This window comes from Rhincodon typus, chromosome 10 (genome assembly GCF_021869965.1).
Source record: "Rhincodon typus isolate 14 chromosome 10, sRhiTyp1.1, whole genome shotgun sequence".
In the NCBI taxonomy this organism is placed as follows: Eukaryota; Metazoa; Chordata; class Chondrichthyes; order Orectolobiformes; family Rhincodontidae; genus Rhincodon; species Rhincodon typus.
Genome location: NC_063341.1, coordinates 1,092,107 through 1,118,570, shown reverse-complemented (window position 1 = coordinate 1,118,570; position 26,464 = coordinate 1,092,107). Strand labels below are relative to the sequence as shown.

At 43.7% G+C, this 26,464-nt stretch overlaps 1 protein-coding gene across 1 annotated transcript in view; it reads right to left on the bottom strand.

Annotated features, from left to right (window-relative positions):
- The window catches only part of LOC125484259 (probable voltage-dependent R-type calcium channel subunit alpha-1E), a 201,933-nt gene that overhangs the window by 49,329 nt on the left and 126,140 nt on the right, over positions 1-26,464 (bottom strand). The gene's annotated exons all lie outside the window — the stretch shown is intronic.

The window sequence follows — 26,464 nt, the reverse complement described above, 5'->3', positions numbered from 1 at the left end:
CCTCCAGAGACACGTACCCTTGTAATATACCACTCCCTCCAGAGACATGTACCCTTGTAATATACACCACCCACAAGAGACAAGACCCCTGTAATATACCACTCCTCCAGGAAAACATGAAGCAAATTGATGCAATTTGTAGGTCAACTAGAATGCCCTGCAAAGAAACTAGATGATTGAAGAATTGCCGGTTTGAACATTATACTGGCTGAGCTGCAATAAAGCAATGAAGCCAAACAAAGGCTATTGGAAAGAAACTGAGATAGCAGAGGCGTACGACTGCCACTTCTGTTCCATTACACCTTAGAGACTGTCCAACCTAGATGGGATGTAACACGCTCTCATTCACTGTCTGATCATCTTTATCTGGAAGCATGACTACATGGGACTTCAAACAATAGGAAAATTAGTGGAAATGTAAAGAGAGATGGACAAGTTTCTGGCTAGGTTTGAAGGAGCTCAGAATGTAAGTGGCATTAAGAGTTTAGGAAAACCTTGATTAGACGGTATGGATAAATAAGAACAGAATTGCTGGAGAAACTCGGCAGGTCACAGTAGCATCTGGAAAGAGAATGACTGGAGAAACCCAGATCCATTCTCTGCAAAAGGCGTATAGAAGGTTGAACATAAGAAACATTGATTACAGTCATGAGAGCAAAAATCAAAATCCTGAAGGAGAAAGCTAACAGAATGTATGATTGTAAGCTGCGCTCAATAGATACCAGTTTCTTTGGGTGATGGTACATATTGCAAACATATTTGAGCATCCTGACATCAGGCATTCACAGCAATGATTTTCAAAATCACTTCTTCTTCAAACTGCCAAATCAGTGAAATGATTTCCTTCTCTCCCCATTCTATCTCAATGTAACCTCAACCATCCTCTCCAGCGGCTTTCAGCAAACAATGAGCCGATTACATATACCCACTTTTGAGTGGGGTGTTGATTTACCTGCAATAATTCCTTGGTTTAAATGACCCTGAAACAAAAGGAGGGTTTACAAATTGGTGCCCTTGGCTGGACCTGTTTTCAGCTGATTAGAGTGGATCAATCAAATTTAAAGGGGAAACCATGAATGAACTGGTAACTAATTATATCATTGAGAAGGCAGCTATCAATGAAGGAAAAGCTCAGCAGCATCTGTGAAGAAAAAGGTCAGAGTCAACGTCTCTGAGGAACTGAGGAAGGGTCACCGGACCCAAAAAGTTAACTCTGATTTTTTTCTTCACAGATGCTGCCAGACCTGCTGAACTTTTCCAGCAACTTCTAGTTTTGTTCCCGATTTACAGCATCCGCAGTCCTTTTGATTTTTTTTAAGCTATCAGTGTAGATTGGATATGAATGATCTTAGTGGAGGTTGTCCAGTGCACGGAGCAGAGCGATCAATGCAATGTACAACTGCAGGCTGTTTCATTGAATCCCTACAATGTGAAAAGAGGTCAGTCACCCTATTGAGTCTGCACCATTCTTCCAAAGAGCATCTCACCCAAACCCATCCCTATAACCCTACATTCCCCATGGCTAACAAACCTAACCTGCACATCCCTGGACACTGAAGGGCAATTTAGCATGGCCAATCCACTTAACCTGCACAGTTGTTGACCTATGCCATGCTCAGGAAGGGTTTAGAGGGATAAGGGCCAAATGCTGACAACTGGGACTGCATTAATTTAGGAAATCTGCTTGCCATAGACGAGATGGGCTGAAGGATCTGTTTCCGTGCTGCGCATCTCTATGATTCTGTCTTTAGACTGTGGGAGGAAACCCACGCAGACATGGGGAGAATGTGCAAACTCCACACAGACAGTCGCCCGAGGCTGGAATCGAACCCGGGTCCCCAGCGCTGTGAGGCAGCAGTGCTAACCACTGAGCTGCCTTGGCTTCTGGTGTCATAGAGGCAGTCGATGTAGATAGAAAAGACCAGGATAAGAAAGTAGATTGGAAGGGGGAGGTATGAGGGCTGGGCTCACTATGATTTGGTAGGTAAGCCATTAAGACAGCAACCAGCCTGAATGCTAGAGTGCTTTTTGACTGTCAGGAGTGACGTGCAGCAAACATGGGATTTTCCACCATCTCCTGGTCCAAGGAAGCCGTGTGAGGTTGAGTTGAAGATGTTGCCTCTGCCAGTCCACCAGCCAGCCCACCAGATGGGCAAAGGGGGCTTAGGGAATAGCGGCCATCAGAAGAGAGTGGAAGAAAGGGATTTGAAGGAAGTGGAGAGGGAGTGGTGGCACACTAAGCACACCACTATGGCATAGATGGGTGGGGGCTCCAGGGAATGGTGTTGCTGGGGGGAAGTATCAGATGGTGGGACACAGGATGAGCGGCCACATCGATATAGTCTTTGTGCTCCCATCTCCATCAATCCCAAACACTCCTGGCTCCTGCGTCTTGGGGGCACGCGTGGGATCTCCCAAGCTCCCTCAATCTGTTGACCTATGCCATGCTCCAGTGGTCTGGTAACTGTGAACTGCCAACAGAACCAGGGTCATCAGCTCCAAAGACCATTGCTAGATGTCCCACATTTAGAGGGGAGACGGGGTGGGGGTGGGGGTGTGAAATCTAGCTCCCAAAACCAGGCTGGGTGACTGAGTCATGCTGCAGAGGAGGGTCTAGGTAAGGTATCATTGATTAGTAACTCCCCTCTCCAAGGGGTGGGTATAGAGGAGAAGGGGACTGCAGCAACAGTTCCTCCAGGGTGGCAGGGCCTGAATTAAGCATCCCGAGGAGGGGGGGTGCCACCTTCCTCTGTAGCACTGATGGCGGTGAGAGTTGTTGGGGTGGTCTTTCTAAGCGCAGCCAAGCAGGAGAGGGTCTTCGGCACTGTCAACCAGGTTTCAGGCAAAGCAGCGGAATATCCGGGGACCAGCGGCTCTTCACAATGCTGTTGGCCAGGACCTGGGGATCAGCCGGTGTCTCAGTGCCCACAACCTCTGCCCTTCAACGGGATGGGACCTTCCTTATCGGCTGGGCTCACCAGCTGGCGACTGTACATTCGCTCCCACGTGGGCTGGAAGCAGGGCTCCATCTGTCCAGGCATGGACCTCTGGGCGAAGGTGGAGTCATACCTTGGGAACCCATAGAAAGTGGGATCCCTCGGGGCCCAATACCTAGAAATAAAACATAGATATTTGGTACACGAGTCCGTAACTTGTTACAGCCATCAATGCTCACATGTACAAAGAAGAATGGAAGCGTGGATGTGACTGCTCAGTTTGTTCATTTCAATTTGAGATTGTGTATCCAGAATTTGAATATAAAAGCTGAATGACATCTTAAAATTAAAAAGGCTGAAGTGGAATTTATTTCAATCTGAATTTTCATTTTCCAACTGTGAAAGGCACCAAAAACTTTGTTTTCTAAGAGATAAGCTTCAGCCACATAGCCTTGAAGTTGGCTGGCACTAATCCAATTCGAACTTTTCAAAGCACTTCATTTTAATTGAATGTGAGGCCTTTCTTTTGAAAAAGAACTCACTCATGCTTTTATTTTTCCCTGCAGTTGGAAGATGTGCCTTTACTGGCTGTGTTTTCCAATTGAGATTAAGCAATAAACATCAGGAGTTGACATCAAAACAAAGTACTGCAGATGGGGAAGATCTAACTGCAAAACAGAAAATGCTGAACAAACTCAACATTTCTGCCGAGAGACACACAGAGTGAACATTTTGATAGGGCTCTTCTTCAGAACACCTGGGAGCTCAGCGATTGATAACTGATTGAAGACAATTACAAAAGGACAAAAGATAGGAGATTCAGGAAACATTCTATCACCGTCTCCTCCATCGCTACAGCACTCTTTGAAGTAGAGCCATAAGCTATAGGAAGCTACACATTTGTTAATTCTTCTTTTTTCCTTTATTCATTCACAGGATGAGGGCGTCGCTGGCTAGGCAGCATCTATTGCCCATCCCTAATTGCCCAGAGGGCAGTTAAGAGTCAACTACATTGTTGTGGGTCTGGAGTCACATGTAGGCCAGACAGGGTAAGGATGGCAGTTTCCTTTCCTTAAGGACATTAATGAACCAGGTGGGTTTTTCCAACAATCTGCAATGGATTCATGGTCATCATTAGATTCTTAATTCCAGATATTTATCGAATTCAAATTCCACCATCTACCATGGCAGGATTTGAACCTGGGTCCCCAGAACATTAACTGGGTCTCTGGATTAACAGTCTAGCGATAATACCACTTGGCCATTGCCTCCCCTCTTGTGTCTTCCTGAGGCAAGAATTTTATTTAACCGCATAAGTTAATTTTTCCTTTAGTTTTCTTATAGGAAAACCCTCTGAAGATTAAAAAAAAAGCACAGGGAACATGATAAGACTTATCCTTGAAGCACAAACTATTTTTCTCTGCCTTTAGCTTAGTAAGTATTGGCTAGAATTAAGTTGGAAGTATGAAAGGTTAACTCATCCATTAAATTGTTAAAACACAATTTCCAAGGTTACAATGACACCGTGCTTCACATGATAGAATACATGGCTGCCTTTTGATCCAGGCATGTATGTAGTTACTGGGCTACTAATTCTGACTCGTGCTTTAGGGACACAAGTTCAAATCCCACCATAGCAGCACGTGGAATTCAAATTTAGTCAATTAATAAATCTCAAATTAAAGGCCTATGTTGGTAATGATGACCATAAAACTACTCTGTCAGAAAAATCTCGTTAATTCCCCCCTTTTTTTCAGGGAAAAGAACTCTAGTCTCTGTGTAACTGCAGCAATGTAGTGAGCTACGGACTCTCAAGCAACTCAGTTGTACCTCGCGACTGCAAAGACATGGGATTTCTCACTGCCTCGAGAATGTAGCCAACATAATCAAAGATCCCTCCCAACCCAATTATAATATCTTTCAACCTCTTCTGTCAGGCAGAAGATACAAAAGCTTAAACACACATACCAACAAATTCAAGAACAGTTTCTTACCTGCTGTTATTAGACTTCTGAATGGACCTCTCAAATTTTAAATTTGATGCTGATCTCACACCTCGTGTGCATTCTCTGCCCCGTAAAATCGTATTTTTCATTCTGTTCTATTACCCTAATGCACTTACGATCTGCCTATAATGCATGCAAAACAAAACTTTTCATTGTACATAAGTCCATGTGACAATAATAAATCAAATCAAAACAATTGTGACTGTAACTACCTGTGGCTTGAAGCAGTTCAAAGCAGCAGCTCAGCACTGCCTCCTCAAAGACAATTAGGAACAGGAAGCAAATGTTTGGTTCAGATCCCAAGAATTCATTAAAGAAAGAAAACACAGTCGAGACTCAAGGCTGTCACATATAAAATTGGCAGTTTTGAACTTCTTCAATGTTTAAACTTGTGAATTGTAATCTGGAACCTTTCAAGAATTTCTGGAACTGAAATCATCTCAATGTTGGAAACCTCTTCTACAAAAACAAAATGACAACAAAGACTGGCAACAATTGCAATGTAATCTAAGATACTGTTGTACAATGTTTTTCTTTCCAGTTGGTTGGATTCATAACGAACTGAGTTGCTTTTGATCTCTAAGAACAATAAAAACAAAATGCAAGTTTTAAAAAGACATCAAGAATTAGGAAAACGTTTTACAGGGTGCTCAGTTCATCTGAGATCACAAAGTTTTCTTGTAAATAAAAATGATTTAAGGTTAGGAAATACTCACATTGGAAAGATCTCCTCCAGCCCTTGGCAAATACAGAAATTAACCCTTCCTGCTGAGCTTTTATCTCAATATTAATTCACAGCTTTTGAATTGCTCAAGTGTAGATTTACATACAGGCCGTAATTAAACTTTAAGTTTCTAAATTGACAGAATGGTTGGACATATTGGACTCCTGGGTGGAGTCAAATGCATTTTTCCATGTTTTCTTTAAAACAGAGCCGCACACCGTAGTAAGCAATCGAGCAGCTAATTTACGGCTTTTATTAATCTTAATTCTTTCATGGATTGTGGCGAAGAACAACATTTGTAGCCCATCACAAGTCACCCTTAAACTGAGGGTCATGCTAGGCCATTTCAGAGGGTAGTTAAGAGTCATGAACATCTACAGCACAGAAAAAGACCCTTTGGTCCATCATGTCCATGCCAGTTAAAAACCACCAAACTATTCTAATCCCGTTTTCCAGCACTTGGCCCATAGCCTGATGTGCCTTAGCAATGCAAGTGCACATCTAAGTATTTCTTCGATGATATGAGGGTTTCTGTCTCTACCACCCTTATAGGCAGCGAGTTCCAGATTCCCATCACCCCTTGATAAAAACGGTTTTCCTCACATCTCCACTCAACCTCCTGCTCCTTATCTTAACTTTATGTCCCAAGTCATTGATCCCTCTATCCAGGGGAAAAGTTTGTTCCTGGCTTCCTTAACTATGCCCTCCTCATAATTCCCTCTCAATCTCCTCTGCTTCAGGAAAACAACCCCCGTCTATCCAATCTCTAATGATAACTGAATCTCTCCAGCCCAGGCATCATCATGGTAAATCTCCGCTGCACCCTCTCCAGTGTTATCATGCCCATCCTATAATGTGGTTTCCAGAACTGCACACAATGCTGTAGCTGCAGCCTAATCAATGTTTTATACAGTTCCAGCGCAACTTCCCTGTTCTTAAACCCTATATCTTGGCTAATAAAGACAAGTGACTTGATAGAGGTGTACAAAATGATCAGAGGTATAGAGTGGATAGCCAGAGACTTTTTCCTGGGGTGGAGGTAGCTATTACAAGGGGGCATAGTTTTAAAGTGAGTGGAGGTAGAGTGGAGGGGAGACGTTAGAGGTACGTTCTTCACTCAGAGAGTGGTCGGAACGTGGAATGCATTGCCAGAGAGGGTAGTGGAGTCGGCCACATTAGGGGCATTTAAGGGGCTATTAGATAGGCATATGGATGATAGTATAAGGTAGGGGTGGAGGTTAGATAGACCTTAAGATTAAGGTAAAAGTTCGGCACAACATTGTGGGCTAAAGGGCCTGTACTGTGTTGTACTGTTCTATGTTCTATGTTCTATGTACTAAGTATCCTATATCCCTTCTTAACCACTTTATCTGCATATCCTGATACCTTAAGGGACCTATGTACATGCACACCAAAGTCCCTTTGATCCTCAGCACATCCCTCGGTCCTACTGTTCATTCTGTCAACCATACAATGGGCTGCACGGTGGTTCAGTGGTTAGTGCTGCAGCTTCACAATGCCAAGGACCCAGGTTCAATTCTAGCCTTGGGTGGCTGTCTGTATGAAGTTTGCACATTGTCTCTGTGACTGTGTGGCTTTCCTCTGGGTGCTCCAGTTTCCCTCCCACAGTCTAAAGATGTACAGGTTACGGTGGATTTGCCATGGGAAATGCAGGTGGGGGTGGACTTTCGTCAGAGGGTCAGTGCAGACCTGATGGGCCAAATAGCCTCTTTCCGCACTGTGGGGATTCAATAATTTCTACAGGGCTGTGGATCTGGAGTCACATGTAGGCCAGACCAGATAAGGACTGCAGATTTCCTTCCTGAAAGCCAGATGAGTGTTTAAGGCAATTGAGTATAATTTCATTGTTCCTGTTACTGAGATGAGATTCACATTAGCCAAATTGAAATTCTCTCAGCTGCTGTGGTGGGACTGAAAGCTGTATTTCAGAACAATAGTCTGGTCCTCTGGATGACTAATCTAGTGAGATTATGACAGTGTGACAGATTGCCTTTTACTCATCTGCAGACATCAAATGTCACAGCATCGGAGCAGTTTGGATTAAAAGGTTTTACTTTCCAAGTTATGGCCTTAACTCATTCAAGCCATTTGTTATCTTCTGGGACAAAGTGTTTGAGAAAGAAAGAAATGGAAATTATCTCGATGTTATTGCAAGCTTGTCTGTCTTTACCATAAAGCAGCATGTAAAAGCAGCAAGCCGTGACATCGTTGCATCGGAGATTGGAATTGATAAGATACAAGTTGGTACTTACAGCTCTCAGAGGGAAAACTAACCTGATGCTTAAAGGAGCTAATCAAATTTCCGTATGAGCAGAAGCTAATGAAAAAGTAGCCCAGGCGATGTCAAGAGAGTTCTGTTTGGGGGAAAGAGAGGAATTAAACATTGACAAAACCTATTAGCTCAAAAACATGGCTATTTGAATTTGCAAGGAGCTTGAAATGGAAAAGGAAATGTCTGGTAGAAGAATACTTTTCAGAACATAAACGTCATCCAAAATTAAAAACAAACAATGTGTTAAATAATTGGGACAAAGTGTGATTTTTGTTTGGAAGACGTCTTATACTGCAGGTCAGAAATGCATTACACATTTAAGACAGATAACATCACAATTCGTAATGATCTAGTATAACAGGATTCTGTCTTACGCTCTGTATGGACAGGCAGACCAGCAAACATTCATTCAGTTAGAGTCAGGCAGTCTGTTAACAAGCAGTTAGATAGCCAATCATCTATGCATCATAATCATCATAATCATCCAAGGATATGTAATTTTGAGATATCATACTGGTACAAATAGTTAGTTGTTAATAAACTTCCAGATATGTGTCTCAACAGGAACTGACTCTCAGTGGTGTATAATTCATGGGCTAACATAGGGACAAGCATATCAGTACATCACAGGAATGGCTAAGGAGGAGCCAGGCAATGGAACAAAACTAAACAGTTGTGTGGATTTGCATTCCTATACAAAACAAAACCTCTTGGCATTCAATTGATTAGAGACAGCTACAGCACAAAATCAGGTTATTTGGCATCATAAACACACACCAGTCAAAAAATAGTCATCTAGCTAACTTCCACTTTTCAGCCTTTGGTCCATGATCTTGTAGGTTACTACATCTTAAGTCAAACTTGTGATCTCCCACCCCAGTAAAAGCGATGTCCCAGTGCAGTTAATACAGGGTCTCGGTAACACCACACCAATATGCAGTTTTGGTCTCCCTATCTAAGAGGGGATATACCTGCCATAGAGGGAGTACTCTGGAGGTTCACTGGGCTGGTATCAAGGATGGCAGGACTGTCCTACAAGGGGAGATTGGTTTGACTGGGCCTGGATTCATTCGAGTTGAGGAGGAGGAGAGGGGATCTGATGGAAACGTATAAAATTCTAACAGGGCTGGAGAGACCCGATGCAGGGAGGAGGTTTCCTCTGGTTGGGGAATCTAGAACTAGGGGGCACAGTCTCAGGGGAAACGGGGTAGACCATTTAGGACTGAGATGAGGAAGCATTTCTTTACTCAGAGGGTGGTCTGCCTGTGGAATTCTCTCCCACAGAAGGCTGTGGAGGCCAAGACATTGAATATATTCAAGAAAGAGAGAGATAAGGTTTTAGATTTTAAAGGTGTAAGGGCAGAAAACAGGAATATGGCACTAAAATAGGGGACCAGCAATGATCACGTTGATGACAGAGCAAGCTCGAAGGGTTGAATGGTTTACTCCTGCTCCTAGTTTCAATGTTTCTAAAAGATGCCACCTATCCAGTGTAAGTAGATTACTTCTCCTCCTTGAATTTTTTGATTTGATTAGATTTGATTTATTACAGTCATATGTACCTAGGTAGAGTTAAAAGCTTTGTTTTGCTAGCAGTACAGGCAGATCAGAGCAAACAAGGACATACAGATCATAGGGTGTTTAGACAGAGCGAAGTATACAAGGCCGCACAGGAGGTGTGCGAAGCAAGACCAACGTTAGCAAGATCAACATTATTTGAAGTTAGAGAGGTCCATTCAGCAGTCTTATAACAGCAGGAAGAAGCTGTTCTGGAGCCTGGTGGTGCGTGTACTCAAGCTTCTATCTCTTCTGCCTAACAGATGCGGTTGGAAGAGAGCATGGCCGGGGTGGGAGGGGTCTTCGGCGATCTTGGCAGCCTTTCCACGGCAACAAGAAGTGTAAAGGAGTCCATAGATGGGAGGTTGGCTTCCATGATGGTCAGGGCTGCGCACACAACTTTCTGTCATTTCTTACAGTCCTGGGCACAGCAGTTGCTGTACCAGGCCGTGATGCATCCAGACAGAATGCCTTCGGTTAAAGGCAGGGTCTGACCCACACTGCTGCATCTCCACCACAGGTAGAGCAAGGAGGCAGGTTCCAAATCCATCCCAGCCAGAATGGAGATTGAACCCAGTGACATTGGGCCAATCTCATCCGCAATGGCTGTCCAGTCAACTGAGACAACTAGAACCCCCCCTTGCAAATGAGTCTGTGGTGCTTCCACAATGCACATTTTACAAACTGTGGCCTGGCCACAAGTATCCACAGTTTCCCATGTGCCACAAGATGAGCGTTACATGGGGCTGATAACTCACTGTCATGTCCTTACCCTGGATTATTATTGAGAAACGCTTACTAGCCGCACACCAATCATCTTCTTCCCTGGTTGGGATCTGACTATGCCTCTTTAGCAGATGTGGTTTCTGTTTTCAAAAGATATAATTGGATGCTGTCCCCTCCCATTATATCTCCTTGGTCAGTGTGTTCAGTCTCCACCTGCTGATAGTGAATGTAGCTTTACACTATCATGAGATAGCAAGTTGCATATTGCGTGCACGTGTATCATAGAAACATAGAGGATAGGAGCAGGAGGCGGCCATTCGGCCCTTTGAGCCTGCTTCATTATTCATTACAATCATGGCTGATCATCCAACTCAACAGCCTAATCCTGCTTTCTCTTAGTGCTACATCTAGTCGCTTCTTTAATCTATTCAATTTTTTGGCATCAATTATTTCCTGTGGTAATGAATCCACAGGCTCACCACTCTTTGCTTGAAGAAATGTCTCTTCATCTCTGTCCTAAATGGTCCTCGGATTGTGACCCCTCGTTCTGGACAAACCCACCACCGGAACATCCTCCCTGCATCTACCCTGTCCAGTCCTGTTAGAATTTTATACGTCTCTACGAGATACTCCCTTCATTCATAGCTGCCACAACAGAACACCACCAGTCCACGGAGCTGTAGGAAGCAATAAAGTGTGCAGTGAATGTTTAACAAAGCATCCATATGTTTGCTCATGTATCTGGAATTCAAATAGCTCTCTCTCTCTCTGTTCCGAAGTCCAAATATACTCCACTCAACCGAAAACCTCTCAGAGTCTCACTTCACAGTTCACGTCAAGATTTCATCGGTAGCCTAACTGCCTCCTGTTCCTTCACTGTTCCAGTGATTATTGCATGTAAAACAACTAACTTTCGGAAAAGCAAATCGAATTTGAACTGAATAATGTGTCTCAGTCATACTCAGATACGAGAGACAGATGAAGCATCAAATAGAAGGTACTCCCACAATGCTGCCAAATTTTTATCTTCATAAAATCTGAACAAACCATATTAGCAAAAGTTACACTGGAAGATGGGCTCACAGTATCTTCAGGACAGTTTCTTAGAATGTATTGTAGAAACAACCAGCAGCCAGGGAATAGAATCACAGACTTGTACAGTGCAGAAAGTGACCATTCGGGCCATCATGTCTGTACCAGCTCCCCAAACAGCGACCCAGCTAGTCCCATTCTCCAGTCCTATTTTTATACCCCCGTAAATTCATCATTTTCTAAAATATAACTAGCGCTCTTTTGAAACCTCCTGTGGAATCCACCTGCACTCTCCCAGGTAGCACATTCCAAATCTTAACAACTCTGAGTAAAGAAGTTTCTCCTCATCTCACTCCTAGTTCTCTTGCTGACAATCTTGAAATTGTGACCCCTAGTTACTGACATCCCAACTCCTGGAACATCTTTCTTAATCCTGTCAAAATTGCTCATAATCTTGACCACCTCAATAAGATCACCTCTTAATCTTCTCTACTCCAATGATAATAAGTCCAATTTCTCTAAACTTTCCTATATCTAAAATCCGTCAGTGTCAATAAATGTGGAGCTAGAAAAGCATGGCTGGTCAGACAGCATCTGAGAGGCAGGAAAGTCAACGTTTCAGGCCAAAACCCTCATTCCTGGTATCAACTTGGAATGAAAAAGGGAAAAAAAACTCAAATGAGGGAGTCCTCTAGGGAAACATACTCATAACATGGTGGAAATTCACATTCAATTTCAGGGTGAGGAGGTTGGGTCTGAAATTAGCCTCTCAGCCTTAAATATAGCCATACAAACATATACCAACTGTTTTTAAGTAGACCAAGAAAATAAGCAAAAGGTAAGACAGTAGTTAAATAATGTTAAGCATTTCAGGAAATACTACATTCGCCTTAGCAAATATATACTTACATGAAAAAGAAAGCTTCTCCTAGCAGGATGAATGATCAGGGATAGAAAATCTATCTCATATCATGAGAATTAGCAATTGGTCAGACATTGGAAACAATTTAGACACGAGGAAAATGTGACAACAAAAATGTAGGAGAAATTAGAACATAAGCACGATATAAAAGAAAAAACGATTGCATCTGTCACTGTCTCAAGTGGGAGTTCTGAAACAGTCCTTGTCAAAATCTGGAGTCAGGCAAGTTTGTATGACATCTCGCATACTAGTTCCAAAAGCTCATGGAGCTGGCAGTGATATATTGGCATCAATAGAGAATTGGCCAACTTTTATGAAAAAGAGTCAAGATAAACAGGTCATTTTCAGGTTGGCACGATGTAACAAGCAAGTGTCAGCCCTGAGACCTAAACTGTTTATGTTCTACAGTAATGACTTGGATGAAGGGCCCCACTGTCTTGTAGCCAAATCTGGTGATGACACAAAGATAGGCAGGAAACCAAGTTGTGAGGAGGATACAAAAGTCTGCAAAGATTGGTCAAAAATAAATGGATAAAGATTTGGCAAATGGGGTATGATGTGGCAAAATGTGAGCTTGTTCATTTTAGTGCAGCAAGTGATGAGGCCAGAAACGGAATGCTGAATGCTGGCCTCTGTTGTAAGAGGAATGGAGCACTAAATTAAGGAAGTCTTGCTACAACTGGACAGGGTTTTGATGAGATCTCACGTGGAATACCATAACCAGATACTTGGGAGTGTTGATTCAGCTGATTTCTGGGATGAAGGAGCTTGTCTTATGAAGAGCAGATTGTACCCTTAACCACTGGAGTGCAGAAGAATTAGAGGTGATTGTACAAGATCTGGAAGGAGCTTGACAGAATGCTTCCTTTCATGGGGATTCTAGAAACAGGGAGCACGGTGTAACAAAGTAGGGAGCTTCCATATGTGATGATGTCAAGCTTTTCATTTCTTTATTCTTTCCAACTGTGGAAAGGCCAGTTCATTGAAGACTTAAGGCTGAACTGGGGGTTTGATCAACAAGGAAGTCAAGGGCTATGGGTGAAGACATTAATAAAATAATTGAAATAAATTGCAGTAAATAGTGCAGCATCCTGGAGGAGCGAAACAACCACTGCTATTTGTGATTTAAATCTGAGATAGACCAATATTTATTAAGGGCATCAAGGGAAATGGGTCCAAAGCAGGTATATGGAATTAGACCACAGACCAGCCATCATCTTATTCTAGTAGATTGAGCCTCACACTCAGAGACAGAATGACTCTACAATGATCAGTCAGGATTGAATAGAACACACCAGTAATGCTCAGAAGGAATGAAGATCACAGAAACGGATATAAAATCTATCAAGATAATTAATAGCTAGGAACTAGCCACAAGCTTCATGAGAGCAAAGGGTGAGCTGTTTGAAGACTTCTTTAGGATAAATTAACTGCAGCTTTCTGTACCGTACAAAGAGTTAGCTAGGATTGTCTTAGTATCATGCAAAAATCGGGCAGGAGATTACATGCCTAACCTTAGAATTAACAACATTAAGAATGTCAATGAGGGAGATGACCAAATAAACCTGATAGCAATAGGTAGGTTAGAAAAGGACTGGTTAGGAGAAGTCAGTAAGTTTCTCCCTAAAGTATATTCACTAGCTGCTTATTAGGATATCTGCTTAATTAGGAAAAGTATGTGTTAGCATACTGCTAATGAGTTGAAAGAATAATACATCGGTATGTGACTTGGTTTAGCTATAATTAATTGTAGGTGTTTAATAGCCTGCCAGAGGGCAGAACAGGTCGATACCATAGTGAACATGAGTACATAATGAAGAGGAGCAGGCCTTCCAGCCTGTTTTGTCATCTGATCTACTTCAACTCCATTTTCCTGCACTATCCCTGTGTTACTTGATGTTTCTTCCCTTTATCTACTGTGAGAATTTTGTTTGATTGAATGAGATCACTTCTCAGTCTTCTAAATTCCATATAATTTAGGTCTAGTCAATTTCATCTTTCCTCAAAGGACTATCCCTCTATCCAGGAGTTAGCTTAGTGAACCCTCACTGCACTTGTTATGTCTTCCTATAGCTAAGGAGATCAAAACTATACATTACTCCAGAGATGGTCTCACCAAGATTCAATATAATTGTACTAAGACATATTTATTCCTATATTCAAATCCTGTTGTGTAAACATCAACATACCAGATTGTTTTCTGTTGCTGAATGTTAACTTACAGTGCCTCATGAACAGGGACACTCAAATCCCCTGAACTTCAACACCTACCAGTATCTCACCATTTCTGTCTCCTATTAAAGTGCATCACCTCACATTTCCCCACATTGTATTCCATCTGTCAAATCCTGGCCCACTCACTTAGCCTCCCTACATCCCCTTGAACACCTTTGTCTCCTCCGCATGACCCTCATGTCCATTTCTTCGTGTTAACTGCAAACTTGGAAACATTATACTTGATCCTGATATCCAAATCACACATGTAGTGTTATGAATAACTGGTGCCTTAAGTACTGATCCATGCAATACCCCACTAGTCACAGCCTGCCAACCTGAAAATGACCCAGTTGTTTTGTCTGTTCATCAATCCTCAATCCATGCAATGTTGTCCCCTCAATCCTGTGTGTCATAATTTTATTTATTAGCCTTTCATAGAGTCATAGAGATGTACAGCACGGAAACAGACCCTTCAGTCCAACTCATCTATATTGACCAGAGATTCTAAATTAATCTAGTCCAAGTTGCCAGCATTTGGCCCATATTCCTCTAAATCCTTCCTATTCATATACCCATCTAGATGCCTTTTAAATGTTGTAATTGTACCAGCCTCCACCACTTCCTCTGGCAGCTCAATCCATAAATGCACCACCCTCTGAGTCAAAAGGTTGCCCCTTAGGTCCCTTTTAAATTTCCCGCCCCCCCCACCCCGCCAAACCTATGCCCTGTAGTTTTGGATTCCCCCAACCTGGCGAAAATACCTTGCCTGTTTACGCTATCCATACTCCTCATGAAGGCAAATACTTGGCAGATGCAGTATAATGTGGATAAATAGGAGGTTATCCACTGTGGTCACAAAAACAGGAAGGCAGCCTATTATCTGAATGGTGCCAGTTCAGGAAAAGGTGAGCTGCAACGAGATCTGGGTGTCATGGTGGAACAGTCGCTGAAGGTTCGCATGTACGTGCAGCAGGCAGTGAGGAAAGCTAATGGCATGCTCTCTTTCATAGCAAGAGGATTTGAGTATCAGAGTGAAGATGGCTTGCTGTAATTATACAGGGCCTTGGTGAGACCACACCTTGAGCACTGCGTGCGGTTTTGGTCTCTAGTCTGAGGAAGAACATTGAGGTAGTCCAGAGAAGGTTCACCAGGCTGATTCCCAGGATGGTACGACTGACACATGAGGAAAGACTGGATTGACTGGGCTTGTATTCGCTGGAATTTAGATGAATGAAGGGGGATCTCATAGAAACATATAAAATCCTGATGGGTTTGGACAGGCTGGATGCAGAAAGCATGTTCCTGATGTATGGGAAGTCCAGAACTAGGGGTCACAGTCTAAGAAGAAGGGGTGAGCCATTCAGGACTGAGATGAGGAAGAATTTCTTCACTCAGAGTTGTGAGCCTGTGGAATGCTCTCCCACAGGAAGCTGTTGGGTCCAGTTCATTAGATATATTCAGTAGGGAGCTGGACGTGACCCTTGCAGCTAAAGGGATCAAGGAATATGGGGAAACAGCAGGAACAGGACACAGATTGCATGATCAGTCATAATCATATTGAATGGTGGTGCAGGCTCGAAGGGCTGAATGGCCTACTCCTGCACCTATTTTCTATGTTTCTATGATTTTATAAACCTCTATAAGGTCACCGGTCAGCCTCCGACACTCCAGGAAAAATAGCCCCAGCCTATTCAGCCTCTCCCTATAGCTCAAACCCTCTAACCCTGGCAACATCTTTGTAAATCTTTTCTGAACCCTTTCAAGTTTCACATCGTCCTTCCTATAGCAGGGAGACAAGAATTGCACACAGTATTCCAAAAGTGATCTAACTAATGTCTTGTACAGCTGCAACATGAACTCCCAACTCCTATACTCAATGCACTGACCAATAAAGGCAAGCATTCACAACGCCTTTTTCACTGCCCTGTCTACCTGCGACTCCACTTTTAAGGAATTATGAACCTACACTCCAAGGTTCTTTTGTTCAGCAACTTTACCCAGGACCTTACCATTAAGTGTATAAGTCCTGCCCTGATTTGCCTTTCCAAAATGCGGCACCACACATTTACCTAAATTCAACTTTATCTGTCACTCCTCGACCCATTGGCCCATCTGATTAAGATCCCTTTGTACTCTGAGGTAAGCTTCTTCACTGTCCACTACATCTCCAATTTTGGTGTCATCTGCAAATTTACTAACTATACCTCTTACGTTCACATCCAAATAATTTACGTAAATGACGAAAAGCAGTGGACCCAACACCGATCCTTGTGGCACACCGCTAGTCACAGGCCTCCAGTCTGAAAAGCAACGCTCCACCACCACCCTCTGTCTTCTACCTTCGAGCCAGTTCTGTATCCATCTAGCTATTCTCCCTGTATTCCATATGATCTAACCTTTCTAAGCATGTAGAACCTTATCAAAAGCTTTCTGAAAATCTAAATATACTGACTGATTTCTCCCTTGTATATCATGTCAATCATAGAATCCCTACAGTGCAGATAGAGGTCATTCAACCCATCAAGTCTGCCTCTCCAAAAGAGCATCCCACCCACACGCAACCCCTCACCCTATGCCCATAAGTCTACATTTTCCATGGCTGATGCACCTAGCCTGCACATCCCTGGACACGAGGGGGCAATATAGCATGGCCAATCCACCTAACCTACAATCCACCTAATTACTTCCTCAAAAATCTCCAACAAGTTTATTAAACATGGTTTCCCTTTCATAAGTCCATGCGGTCCCTGCCCAATCCCACCATATTCTAACAGTCCGGTTATTGCATCCTTTATTGTAAATTCTATCATTTTCTCTACTACTGATGTCAGGCAAACAGATCTGTAGTTCCCAATTTTCTCTCTCCTCCTCTTCTCAAATAACAGGATTACATTTGCCACCTTCCATTCAGCTGGAACTGTTTCAGAATCTGTAGAACTTAGAAAGAAGACCATCAATGCTTTGACCATCTCGAGAGCTAACTCTTTCATCGCTTTGGCATAGGGATAATCAGATCCAAGAGATTGTAATCCCATTAATTTCTCCAGTCCATTTTCTTTTAAAATATTTAATTGATACCCTTGGGTACATTATTTGCTCCAGTCATCCCTAGATTTTCCATTGTATCTGGGAGATTTCGAGTATCTTTCTCCATGAAGACAGACACAATGTATTCTAGTTTGCCTGGCATTTTATTATTCTTATTTAAATTCTCCTGTTTCTACATATAGTGGACTCTATTTTTGCTAACCTTTTCCATTTTACATTGTGAACAACCTCTCCCTATAACTCAGTCCCTTGAGTCTTGGCAACATCCTTGTAAATTTCTTCTGCACTCTTTCCAGTTTAATAACATCCTTCCTATAGCAAGGTGACCAAATCTGAACAAGTGAGGCCTCGCCAACGTCCTGTACGACTGCGACATAACGTCCCAACTTCTATACTCAACAGCCTGATTGATGAAGGCCAGTGTGCAAAAAGCCTTCTTCACTGCCTTGTCTAGCTGGGACTCCACTTTCATAGAACCATGCACCTGAATTCCAAGGTCCCTCTGTTCCATTACACTCCTTAAGGCCCCACCATTCACCATGAAACTCCTACCTTTATTAGACTTTCCAAAATACAATATCTCATACTTATCTATATTAAACTTCATTTGCCATTTCTCGGCCCAATTCCCCAGCTAATCAAGATCCTGCTGCAATTTCTGATAACCTTCCTCACTGTCCACGATACCGCCTATTTTAGTGTCATCCGCAAACTTACTAATCAAGCCTTATACATTCTCATCCAAATCATTGATAGTGATAACAAACAGCAATGGGCCCAGCCCCAACCCCTGAGGCACACCACTAGTCACAGGCCTCCAGTCTGACAAGCATCCTTCCACTATGAGTTCTGAGGAAGGGTCACCAGACCCGAAACGGTAACTCTTTTTTTCTTCACAGATGCTGCCAGACCTGCTGAGCTTTTCCAGCAACTTTGTTTTTTATCCTTCCACTATTAATCTCTTCTTCCTATCATCAAGCCAATCGTGTATCCAATTTGCCAGCTCTCCCTGGATTCCATGCAATCTAACTTTCCACAGCAACCTAACATCTGGAACCTTATCGAAGACCTTACTGAAATCCATACAGACTACATCCACCACCCTGCCCTCATCAACCTTTCTGGCAACTTCATCAAAGAACTCTAACAAATCTGTGAGGCATGATCTCCCATGCACGAAGCCATGCTGACTACTCCTAATCAAACCCTGTCTTTCTAAATGTATGTACATCTTATCCCTCAGAAACTTCTCAAGTAACTTACCCACCACAGCTGTTATGCTTACCGGTCTATAATTCCCAGATTTTTCTTTACATCCCTTCTTGAATAAGGGCACAACATTCGCTACCCTACAGTCTTCCAGGACCTCACCCATGACTAACAATGATGCAAATATATCAGCCAGGGCCCCCGCAATTTTTTCTCAAGCATCTTGCAGGGTTCTTGGATATATCTGGTCAGGACCAGGAGATTTATCCACCTTCATACATTCTAATACTTCCAACACTTCCTCTACTGTGATACGGACTGTTCCCAAGATATTGCCACTAACTTCCCCAAGCTCCCAAGTCTTCATGTCTTTCTCTACAGTAAACTCAGAGGAGAAATATTCATTGAGGACCTTGCCCATCTCCTGCGGTTCCACACATAATTGGCCACTTTGGTCCTTGAGGGATCTTATTCTCTCTCTAGTTATTCTTTTTCCTTTACTATACTTAAAAGAATTTCTTTGGATTCACCCTAATCTTCTCGGTCAAAGCTATCTCGTGTCCCCTTTTTGCCCTCCTGATTTCCTTCTTCAGTAAACTCCTGTATCCCCTATATACCTCCAGGGATTCCCTTGATCCCAGCTGCCTGTTCCTGAGCCATGCCTTCTTCTTTTTTTCTGGTCAAACCCTCAATTTCTCTTGTCATCCAGGGTTCCCTACTCCTGCTAACCTTGCCCTTCACTTTCCCAGGAACATAGAGACCTTGAACTCTAGCTATCACACTTTTAAAGGCCTCCCACTTGCCAGAGGTCCCTTTGCCTGCAAACAAACTGCTCCAATCAACACCTGCAAGCTCCTGTCTAATTCCATCAAAATTCATTTTGCCCCAATTTAGAACTTGAACCTGTGGACCAGTTTTGTCTCTCTCCACAGCTATTTTTAAAATGAATGGAACAATGGTCACTGGTCCCTTTTCCCAAGAGTTTTGCTCCTTCCCAAGTAGGACTCTCTATGTACTGCTTAAGGAAATTTTCCTGAATACATTTAACATATGCCACCCCATTGAAGCCCATGGCAGCCCCAGTCTATATTAGGAAAATTAAAATCTCCCACTGACAACTCTATTTCTCCTGCATATTTGTTCCTCTAATTCCTGTTGACTATTTGGGGGCCTATAGTCAACCCCAATAACATCATCATCCCCTTTTTATTTCTTAGTTCCACCCACAAAGTCTCACTGGATGATTCTTCAGTTATTTCATCTCTGACACTCCCTGTAATCACATATGCAACTCCTCCTCTCTTTCTTCCACCTCTGTCCCACCTAAAGCACCTGTATCCTGGCACATTAAGCTGCCAGTCCTGTCCCTCCCTTAGCCACGTTTCTTAGCCACGTAATGGCTATAATATCACAGCCCCATGTACCTATCCACGCTATCGGCCTTACCTGTCAGCCCTCTTGCATTGTAATAGATGCAATTTATTCCAAAAGGCATTCCTCGCTCCCTGTCCTGTTTAAGCCTGATCTGTATCTTCAACTTGCGATTTCTGATTACTCCACCTCCTACCAGCCTTGTACTTGCCTCCCTGCTGTTGAGGATCCCACAACCCTGCTATTCCAGTTTAAATCCTCCCTTGCAGCACCAGCAAATCTGCCTGCGCTAGGGTAGATCCTGAGCGTATCCCCTGAACCCTGGCATGAGGAAGACAACACAGCCATCTACATGCTTGCCATTAGCTACTAAGAACAGTATCACTTACCTCAATACACTTGTCCTGACATTCACAACATTCTTTTTAACTTCCACTGCTTGGGTTACTCCTGGTGATCGATACCAAGGTCAGTCTGCTCATCCACACTACTGTCTTCACTCACCTATAAAAGCTGCAAGTTAAACTGCAAGTTGTCACTCAACCCCCAGTCACAACTGCCTATCCTTAACCACTGGTCAAATTAGGTGACACTAACCCGAGTGTAACTGCCTCCTACAATGAAGTGTTAAGGGAAGGTCCCCCTCTCTGATGCATCACAATGTTTGTAGCTTGACTAGCTCCTGAAACCACAGACATTTATAACAGAGATGGCTGCAATGGAGTGTAGTGGCATCCAGGAGCGTTCACTTGCTGCAGCTGTGACACATCACCAGGATGGGCAGCTTTACGATTTTTTTTACTTTATTAATTTATCGTTCCCCCTTCTTACTGAACTCCCTCACTCAGCACACTCTTGGCTTCAGTGTCTATATACTCAAGCACTTGTAAATAATACACTCACACCCACTCTTCTCAAAAAAGATATGAAGTTTGGACATGATCCAAACAGTGAGCAAGCTTTAAAAGAGACATGAACTAACCTGGAACACATGAATACAGCATTACCACAACCACCCTGGATAACATGAAGGCCATGACTGACAGTTAGACAGTTTACAGCATGTCCTGTAATGAAAAGGTGCTGTCGAAGGTTCTTTGATGAATTTCTACAGTGCATCTTTTAGATGGTACACACTGCTGCTGCTGAGCAGATGCGGAGGGAGTGGATGCTTGTGGATGTGGTGCCAATTAAGCGGGCTGCTTTGTCCCTGGATGGCGTCAAGCTTCTTGAGTGTTGTTGGAGCTGCACCCATCCAGGCAAGTGGAGAGTATTCCATCACACTCCTGACTTGTGCCTTTTAGATGATGGACAGGCTTTGGGTAGTCAGGAGCTAAGTTACTCACTGCATTACTCTGAGCCTCTGACCTACTTTTGTGCCACTGTATTTATGTGGTGAATTCAGTTGAGTTTCTGGTAAATGATAACCCCCAGGATGTTGATAGTGGGGGCATTCAGTGATGGTAATGCCATTGAAAGTAAAGGGACAGTGTTTAGTACGTCTCTCATTGGATAGTCATTGCCAAGCAAAATTTTTCAAGCATACAGTGATGAGGGTTTCCTGGCTGATAAAGCATTATTGCCCAACACCAAATATCTGTTGAGGAGGTGGTGAGTTGAAAGTAACAAATGTTACTTGCCACTTGTCAGCCCAAGCTTGGATATTGTCCAGACCTTGATGTATTTGGACATGGACTGCTTCAGCGTCGAAGGAGTCGCGAATGGTGCTGAACATTGTGCAATCATCAGTGAACATTCCCACTTGTGACCTTTTTGATGGAGGGAAGGTGAGTAATGAAACAGATGAAGATGGTTGGGCCTCGGGCGCTCCCCTTATGAGTTCCTGCAGAGATGTCCTGGAGCTGTGATGACAGACCTCCAACAACTTACAATCCTTTTTATGAAAGGTATGACTGCAGTCAGTGCTTTCCGTGATTCCCACTGTCTCCAGTTTTGCTCAGGCTCCTTGATGTGATGTTCGGTCAAACGCAGCCTTTATGTCAAGGGCTGTGACCCTCACCTCTCCTGATGAAAACTGTTGACAAAGCATGAATGAAAATGGACAATGTTCTGTGGGTTCAAACATAAAGGTTTGGAAAATGTCAGTGTCTCGTTCCAGGGACATGTATACTTTGACTATATGACTCCAGACAGAGAAACAAATCCTACCTGATTACCTGAACCCAGGAACAAGAGCACTTGCAATAAAACATCAGCCTCAAAGCAGCTCTCCTCAAAATATCACACCCTGCAAAGATATATATCCTTCCAACATAGCGCTTATTCTTTACAAAGGTATGTGATTCAAGTCCATTCCTCTCCTGTTTCACAGAGTCATACAGGCTACCGCTCCATACAGAGGCACATACCCTTATTATACACCATTCATCCAGACAAAATTACACGTGCAACAAACCACACACTGGAGAGACATACATGTGGCAGACCACTCACTCCGGAGATCATTAATCTTGTCATAGACCCCTCAATCCAGAAACAATTACAGTTGTGATCAACTATTCCCTGCAGAGACACTTACCCCAGTAATGCACCCCTCACTTAAGACAATTATATTTTGAGTAGGCCTGTCACAAAATGGACATTTATACCCGTAATACATCTGTCACTCAAGGAGCATGTAACAGACCACATCCTGCAGAGACACCTATCCCCCCTGTAATAGACTACACCCTGCAGAGACACCTATTCCCCCCGTAATAGACCACACCCTGCAGGGACACCTTACCCCCGTAATAGACCACTCCCAGCAGGGAACCTTCCCGCTTGAAATAAGCTACACCCTGCAGAAACATCTTCCCCCACGTAATAGACCACACCCTGCAGGGACACCTTCCACCCCTGTAAGAGGCTACACACTGCAGGGACACCTTCCACCCCTGTAATAGACCACGCCCAGCAGAGACACACACCCCCCCAATAGACCACACCCTGCAGGGACACCTTCCCCCCTGTAATAGATCACACCCTGCAGGGACAGCTTCCTCCCTTTCATAGACCACACCCTGAAGAGACACCTACAGACCTGTAATAGACCACAACCTGCAGGGGCACCATCCCCCCTGTAATAGATCACAACCTGCAGGGACACCTACCCCCCAGTAATAGATCACAACCTGCAGGGACACCTTCCCCCCTGTAATACAGCACACCTTGCAGAGAGACACACCCTGTAATAGATCACTCCCCACAGAGAATTGCGTCTTTGTCATAGACCACTCACTCCAAAGACAACGACACCTCCTGTGATAGACCACTCCTCACAGGGATATGGAATCATACATTACAGAATTGACCTTTACCCCACCGAGTCTGTACCACCAAAAATACACTACTGTCAGCAGAGATTTGTGCCCTCATAACAGATCACTCCTTACAGGGACATGTACACTCATAACAGATCACTCCTTACAGGGACATGTACACTCATAACAGATCACTCCTTACAGGGACATGTACACTCGTGACAGATCACTCCTTACAGGGACATGTAGCCTGTTAATGAACCATTCCCTGCAGAGACATGCCCACTTATATTGAACCATTGTGCTGTGGACCAGAACCATGAGCCACGCAGCTAGTGACAAATCCTCATCCTGCTCGATGCAGGACACGAGAGCTCAGAGGCAGCGGGAACTCGGATTGGCACAGGACCAAACTGAGCTGCAATGAGAAGCATCCCACACCAAGCACACATTGCAGGAGTGGAAGCCTTTACAATAATGGATGCAGCAAATGTATATTCACCAGCACCAACGTGGGTGCCCACTACCCTGGGCAGACTATGGGTGAGCTCCAGCTGCTTGTCCCAAGCACAAGGATTTGAATCAAAAACAAAGTTGCTGGAAAAGCTCAGCAGGTCTGGCAGCATTTGTGGAGGACAAAACAGAGTTAATGTTTCGGGTCTGGTGACCCTTCCTCAGAACCGGACCCGAAATGTTAACTCTATTTTCTCCTTCACAGATGCTGCCAGACCTGCTGAGCTTTTCCAGCAACTTTGTTTTTGTTCCTGATTTACAGCATCCGCAGTTCTTTTTGTTTTTACAAGGATTTGAATGCAGTGTTTCTGGCCTGACATCATCTCACTAAGAGCAGAACACTGTGAGACGGTGCTTGCTGCAATCTGGGAGGATTCTGATCTGAAGACATTCACAGCATGGGCACTCATACTGGGCTTCAGACTGCGTCTGCCACACAGATGTCTCACATGTATGGTGAGAAGTGTGTCAATTGATATCCCACTAGCCAAAGAAACACTGGCCACATTACTAGAGGAAGCAGGAATGCAGACCAGCAGCTCCATCAGCAATGACAACACACTCAAACTACTAGACTTGTGCCTCACCACACACTTCGTCTTTAATGGTCAAGTGTACAAACAGTTCAACAGTCCACCAATGGGGTCACCCATCTCAGGACTCATCGCAGAGGCAGTCATGCAAAGACTAGAACACACCACCCTCTGCGGCATTCAACCTGAACTGTGGATCCGGTACGTGGACGAAGCATTTGTCATCATTAAACGTACCAAACCAGAAGAGACCACCACCTCATCAACAATGTATTCATTGGGTTAAATTCACGAGAGAAGAAGAAAACCACAATCAGCTTCCGTTTCTGGATGTCAGGGTTGAACGTATGACTGACGGGGAGTTCCAAACCTCAGTATTCAGGAAAGCAACCCACACTGACCAAATCCTCAATTTCACAGCAACCACCCCAATGCCCACAAACAAAGCTGTTAAATGGGCCACGACTCACTGCAATACACCAGAACTATGTAGGAAGGAGTAAGAGAACCTATACAAAATCTTCGCTATGATTGGATAGCCCCACAACTTCATCCGCAGGTGCCTACTAAACAGACAACAAGAAAACACAGTACGCCCTAACACACTGGCCACACTGCCCTACATCGAGAACATCAGAACTGACAATGAGACTCCTGCGACCACTCGGAATCATGGTGGCACACAAGTCCACAGCCACTCTACGACAAACACTCAAAAGGATTGAAGACCCCATTCCTACAACATGCAGAACCAACATGGTTTACAAAATACCATGCAACGACTGGCACAAACATTACACCAGACATATAGGAAGGAAACTAGCCATCAGGATACACGAACATCAGCTGGCAGCAAAATAGCACGACGAACTTTCCCTAATATCAGTGCACTCGGACGATGAAGGCCATCAGTTCAACTGGAACAGTGTAGCAACAGTAGCCCAAGCCAAACACAGACACAGACAGGAATTCCTGGAGGCATGGTTCTCAATTCATAATGCAATCAACAAACAAATAGAATTGGACCCCATATACAAACCCATACAGAAAAAAACTGGAAATGAAATTACTCAGCATAACAGACCGGAAAGTATAAATTCCAAGCAGAGTAGAATAACATCGCTTCATCGGAAGCTCCACTGATGATGTTACCTAGCATGGTGACGAAACATCTGAACAAAAACAAGCCACCTCGGCGAGCAAGTCAGCCTCACCCACAACCTGAGCTGCAGATCTTTGCAAGAACCTTAAACTGAGGGCAACGTACTACGTGAATAGTTGTCGTCTTAAACACAGACCCCTGTGGAACTCCACTAGACACTGACAGCTACTCTGAAAAAGACCCCGTTATCCGCACTCTCTGCCTTCTGCCAGTCAGCCAATCCTCTGTCCTTGTCAGTGCCTTACCCCTAACACCATGGGCTCTTAACTTATTTAGCAGCCTCCCATAATGCACTTTGTCAAAGGCCTTCTGGAGATCATGTCTACAGTTTTTTCTTTGTCTAACATGCTGGTTAGCTTCTCAAAGAAGACTAACAGATTTGTCAGACATGACTTCCCCATGATGAATCCATGCTGACTCAACCCTACTTTGCCATACACTTCCAAGTACCCTGCAATTTCATCCTTCATTAATGGACTCTAAAATCTTAGCAATAACAGGTCAGGATACGCCTCTAGTTTCCTGTCTTCTGCCTCCCTCCCTTCTCAAACAGGGGTGTTACATTAGCTATTTTCCAGTCCTTTGGGACTCTTGCCCAATTCCAGTGATTCTTGGAAGATCACCACCAATGGATCCACAATCTCCTCAGCTAGACCATTCAGCTTCCCCAGCACCTTCCCGTAGTGATGGCCACCACACTCACCTCTGCCCCCGACTGTCTTGAAGTTCTGGTTTGCTGTTGGTTTCTTCCACTGCGTAAACTGATGCAAAGTACCGATTCAGTTCCTGCACCATTTCTTTATTTCCCATCATAACTTCACTGGCCTCATTTTCCAGCAGTACAAAGTCCACTCTCACCTTTTTTTATAGATATTTAAAGGAAACTCTTGTAATCTTCTTTTACGTTACCAAATAGCTTACCCTCATATTTCATTTTCTCTCTCCCGCCCTC